This window comes from Acipenser ruthenus, chromosome 23, assembly GCF_902713425.1.
Source record: "Acipenser ruthenus chromosome 23, fAciRut3.2 maternal haplotype, whole genome shotgun sequence".
Lineage (NCBI taxonomy): Eukaryota > Metazoa > Chordata > Actinopteri > Acipenseriformes > Acipenseridae > Acipenser > Acipenser ruthenus.
Window position 1 is genome coordinate 7,335,937 of NC_081211.1, and position 5,994 is coordinate 7,341,930.

Consider the following 5,994-nt stretch of genomic DNA (forward strand, 5'->3'; position numbering starts at 1 on the left):
ATTTAAAACAAAGATGGCTCAAGATGTGTCTGAGTAAATCCAGCAGTGAGGAAGATATAATTCCTGTTTGGTGGCTGTAACGGGCAGTGTTGTATGATGCACTGTCGTTATGGATTCTGTCCCCTGTCGCTGAGATGAGATGAGGTTAAAAGCTCTATAACCACGAAAGCAGACAAGCCCGGCTCTTTTGCATAGTGGTTAAGACGCTCGCTTTAAATGGTGTTTGAAAAAGCATCATAAAACAAAAACTTGCTCCTCAAGTAAAGCTGCTTTTTCAAACGCCATTTACATGTCTGAGGGTTTATTTTGGACATTCTGCAATTAAAGTTCACATGGATTTAAGTTGTTTTACAGCACTTAACATAACAGTAATGTCATTTGCATTAGTCTGCTTCAGTCGCTGCACCCTACATAATGCCCATTCTCTAAAAGCTTTTATAATATGAAAAGTACTATGCAAATGTAACTTTCTGCCAATGGAAACCTCTGCGGACTCTGCAAGGTTAGCTAGTGTGTCCTTCTTGCATATGAACAATTGAATGGTGTGCTGGTTAGGATTACAACCTTGTGATCAATAGGTCATTGCATTATTGATTGACTTTGATCCATTAAACAGTGACAGGCAATAGTAAAAGCCATGCCTGCGTTATGCACGAGCAGCACACTTTCTTTTTTGGATGTTGGTATATTTGTTTCTATGAAAGCTTTAAGAAATAATGTATTTGGCCGCTTTGAAAAGGTAACCTATCCTAGTGTGAATCAAGGGAAGTAATGTTAAAACTTTACAATGCATTAGTAAGACCTCATCTAGAATATTGTGTTCAGCTCTGGTCACCTTGTTACAAAAAGGATATTGCTGCTCTAGAAAGAGTGCAAAGAAAAGCGACCAGAATTATCCCGGGTTTAAAAGGCATGTCGTATGCAGACAGGCTAAAAGAATTGAATCTATTCAGTCTTGAACAAAGAAGACTACGGTGATCTGATTCAAGCATTCAAAATTCTAAAAGGTATTGACAAAGTCGACCCAGGGGACTTTTTCGACCTGAAAAAAGAAACAAGGACCAGGGGTCACAAATGGAGATTAGATAAAGGGGCATTCAGAACAGAAAATAGGAGGCACTTTTTTACACAGAGAATTGTGAGGGTCTGGAACCAACTCCCCAGTAATGTTGTTGAAGCTGACACCCTGGGATCCTTCAAGAAGCTGCTTGATGAGATTCTGGGATCAATAAGCTACTAACAACCAAACGAGCGAGATGGGCTGAATGGCCTCCTCTCGTTTGTAAACTTTCTTATGTTCTTATGTTTTTATGTTTTTATGAATGTCCGTTCATATTAACATAACATTCATTTTAATTTCCACACATCCTTGCAATAAAAATTCAGACTGTACATCAGACCTTGTTGGACTATTTTGACCAACTCTGCAAAAAAGTGACAATGACTTTATATCTCCTACGGCTCTGACGCCAAATACTACACTGGATAAAAGTAATAATAATAACATAGCCGAGATGCAACTGTTAGAAAGTGTTTTCTTTTTTTATTGATTCGAAATGTAATTTTAATAATTTAGCTCAGATTAATCCTTGTCCAAAATGTTCCTTTATACTGAGGTGGCTGTTAAACAAGGTTTTACTTTATAAAAAAAATAAAAAAAAGCTCTATTTTGAGTTTGGTCTTATGGTCTGTAATGTCATCAGAATCTACCTCCACGTGACTAGTCATGTGTTATTTATTCCATATATCATTATGATATATGACACTACCAATGATTCCTACATCCGCAGGTTTCCTTGTTTTGCTCCTTAGTGCAGAACCACTGCATTGCCTTTAAAGGAATGGATTTGTGTCTCTGTTAGTGACACATGTTCTTTTACTTCTGCACTGTCACTCAGAGCCTGTGGTGTCAGCAGTGATGTGATTTCTTTAAACACAACTTGTTGGTCGTCACTGGTGTGATTTCACAAGAAAGACATTTTTTGCCTTAAAAGGGAAATTTAGCTCCCGAATTGCATTGAGGTATTCAGGTTTTATGATAAAGAGGAAAAAGAGGGCAGACCGCAGAACATACACCAAGAAAAATCACATGCAAAACCACGATTGATAAAAAGTATCAATACAAAAAACATACTTCATGGAATAGGTTACACTTAGTAGCTTCAAATGTCATTTGAATTGCTTTTCTTTTTACATTTCCTTTACTGTTCGTGGTGTTTCCAATCATTCGGAGCGGCTCTGGGTTCTGTTGCTTCAATATTGAGTTTCCATTTTTCTCTGAATCAGCCTTTACCTGAATCTGAGCTCAGTGACAATGTGTCAGCAGCACTCAGTGTGACTGTGATGCTTGTTGAAAAAAAAACACTATGACATCACAGAGGACTGGAATCAGAAGATATCTCAATAGTAAAGAGCCCACGCCTGTTGTATGTATGTATAATGTGAAATGTTTGTTCACATGAGTTTCTCACACATTGGATTTACCAGCATTCCTTGGAAATGCTCCCGTCCATTCCCTTGCAGAAACAAAAATAAAAAAATGGGAAGAAACAAAGGGAATGCAAACAAACAAACAGCACCCAACTCCCAGCTGAAACAGGCCTCTGGCTGCCTGCCAGTGAGTGTTTTGGTTAGACCTGCTATACTGCACTGAGAAGCTGCTATAAATACACTGCAGTGACCTGCGTGCGTGTCTGAAATGAACTGAAAAGGAGGAACAGAATAGGAGTGACGCAAGTGAGAGCAGTCAGCGATGGATATGACCTTTGAAGGGTCAAGGAAAGAACAGGAGACTTCCTGGGGAGGAGGGAACTCATTAAAGTTTAAAGGAGAGTGAAAAGGGTGGTCAAGCACTATAGAACTAGACCACCATATTACTAGATTGAAAACCTGGTTTAAGTTGAGGGACTGGGCTGGATTGTGTAGCCTAGTGTTCAGAGCAGAGGGAGTGACTGGCATTGTTGTCCAGTGGTTAGAGTTAAAGGACTGGGCAGTGGGGTGGCCAGTGGTTACAGCTGAGGGACTGAATAGCTGTGTGTACCAGGGGTTAGAGCTGAGGGACTGGGAAGCAGTGTGGCCTAGGGGTTAGAGCTGAGGGACTGGGAGGCAGTGTGGCCTAGGGGTTAGAGCTGAGAGGCTATGGGCATGTGATTCCCAAACTATGGGTTGTGTTGTGGGTCTTCAGTTACAGTAGAGCAAATCAGATTAAGCAAACTCCACACATTTGTTCACACATTGCTTTTTTGTTAAGGTAACCATTTACAACATTTTTCTGTGTCACTTCTCTTATTCTGTAGTTTCTTGAAAAAAGGAGGAAAGGAGTCAGGCTAATTTCACAATAGAATGCTGGAATCCAGCACTGATGACCTGGCTGCTGTATGAGTTTGAATAGTGTGTAGGGCCTGTCTGGGAATTGGTCAGGGCTCTCTGCAAGCCTCCCCCTGATTGGCTGAAGCTCCACTGAAGGGCCGGGTTCAGATCTTTCACCCACATACTGAGCTGGTCCCCAGAGAAGTGTTTTCTTTGAAAAAAATAGATTTACATACACACTTCTGAGAGGTCAATTCAAGTCCTGGTATAACTGCTTCATCTCAGTTGCAATATGAGCATATCACCCCAGTCCGGTTCTCACTGCACTGGCTGAATGAATTACAAGTTTTTTTTTTTAAACTCCAAGGCACTTAATGGCCTTGCTCAATAGTTCCAATATAAATTGCTATCCTCACTGTCTCTATCCATTCCCAAGATGCTGTTCAGATGTGAACAAAGGCTGAGAGAACTTTTTTCTTTTTCCTGTGCCCTGAACGTCTGGGATCTCTACCTCCCTCACTTAAATTTTGTTCACGCTTGAAGCACGTTAGTTTGAAAAGGGATTTCTGACTTTACTAAATTGGGTGTTGTGGTTTTAATAGCTGAGACTAAAATGAGTAATTATGAGTTATATTAAAGAAGAAAATGCATTCTCTTTGACATTCAGATCTATTATTAAACCTGCCTTGTTAGATTATATCCACCCAAGGCCTTGTATGTCAAGCGCATTTTGGTGGATATAATATACAGATCAAATATTTTGTAATGCACTTAAAGTACATTTTGAAAAATATTGACATATTGCAGTGAAGACTTCCTTGAAGGCCACCCTGCAATTAAGGCACTATTTTTAGTGTCCTGTTTTCATTTACTTCAATGTTAATAGACCTTAGACCCACATTTTGACTGGCCTAAATAGCGGTTTCATGGTATATATTTCATGGTTTCTACATGCATTTGGTATTCAATATCTTGCACTATTACATCCTCATATATAACACAAAACGTTTCAATGTGATGCAATGTATTTGGTTCCTGTGACGGGCTGCATGCAGAACAGTTCCAGACCCTGCTGTTCTTTCAGGCAGGGCGGATATGCGCGTTATCTCAGACTAGGCATTGTAAACTATGCACATTGATTGCCACTGCTGCTGGCTGGTTAGACGGAAACATGCCCTGGCAGCTATAATTAGAGTCTGAGCTGAGTGTTCACCAAGCCTCTGGATAAAATATTTACAGAATATTCTGTGAGCAGCGGGATGCAGGCGACGCTGCTATAGCGCTACCACTGATTCTGGGTTTGCATTATTAATTTAGTCATCCTAATGGGGGCTTTAAACGCATTAGTGGGACTGTCAGAGCCCAGACAGAACAGTAATTGACTTTAAAGAGACACTTCTCCTTATCACACATGGAAATGCTAGATGGCTTGCAAAGGGTAACGCCTGATTGGCAGGTTTAACTGACTCTGTTACGAGATCCCTCGTCTATACAATGTTTTCTAAAACCATATCCAGTCTCGTGCTCTGTCTGTTACTGGAGTCACTCAGAATGTTGTGCCCATCTGGTTGCCTCATCCACTCAGATTCTAAGACTTTTTCATTTTGTTTAGCTGACTGAGTTTATTGGGATTAGATTTTCTAACATGTGTGGCACAGCAATAGGGGCAGTTCCACCAGGTTGTGGGAGCAAAGTTTGACTTGAACTGCAACTGTATTTGAAAGAGCTCATTTAAAAGCACGGAATCTAGTCTTTTAAAATGTTCCCAGTGTTTTAGATCCTGCTACTTCACCTGGTAGGATACTCCATGCATTTATACCTCTTTGTGTAAAAAAAGTGCTGTTCTAAACTTGCTTTTACTCCGCTTTCATTTATGCCCTCATGTTCTTCTTTCTGCTAAATTTGAAGTTGTGTCTTGGGTTAACTTTATATGTACTATTTATGATTTTATAGGCAAATTAAGTCCTCTCTTTCTAGGGGAAAAAAGAAGGGAAAGTCTTTAAAACCATAAATTATATAGATAAAAAAGGTATTCATTCAGGTGGTGTATTTGTTCAGCCAATGACTGATCTAACAATTTTTCTTAATATTTATTTTAGTTTTATTTTAAGGAAAGTGCTCTAATTTCATGATTTCGTTTTGTTTTTTTGGTTTTTTTTGCAATTGCCAGTTTACAGCATGTTGGTAGTTTTATGATTATGCACAGAAAATGCATTTTTATTCAGGAAGCCTGTTACTGTTTTACTTCCTTTAACTTCAACTCATCAGTATCGTCGGGGTCAAACCACACCATTGGCTGCAAAGCATGTCAGTCATTAGGGGAAGCAGCTGGTTGGTTATTGACAGGTTGGGGACAATTCAACTTTCCAGGTGAAATGACCAGTGCAAGAGTCCTGAACCAGACCACTCAAATAAAACTTCTATGTAAAATCGCTGTTTGGGCGATGTAAAAAACTGGAGTTTGTCATTATCAACATATGATTGTATGAACACTCCATTCTTTGAAGTTAAAGTTCCAAATGATATAATTTTAACCAATGCTGTTTTTTTTCTTTTTCTCCTTTTTCATTGTCCAAAATGTTCTCGAGATAGGGGGATACCCTGAGCCCCCGCCCTTATCATTTGGACCAGCATTCCAGTTGATGAAACCTGGGACCTATGAAGTCATGCAAACAGAGATTTGTT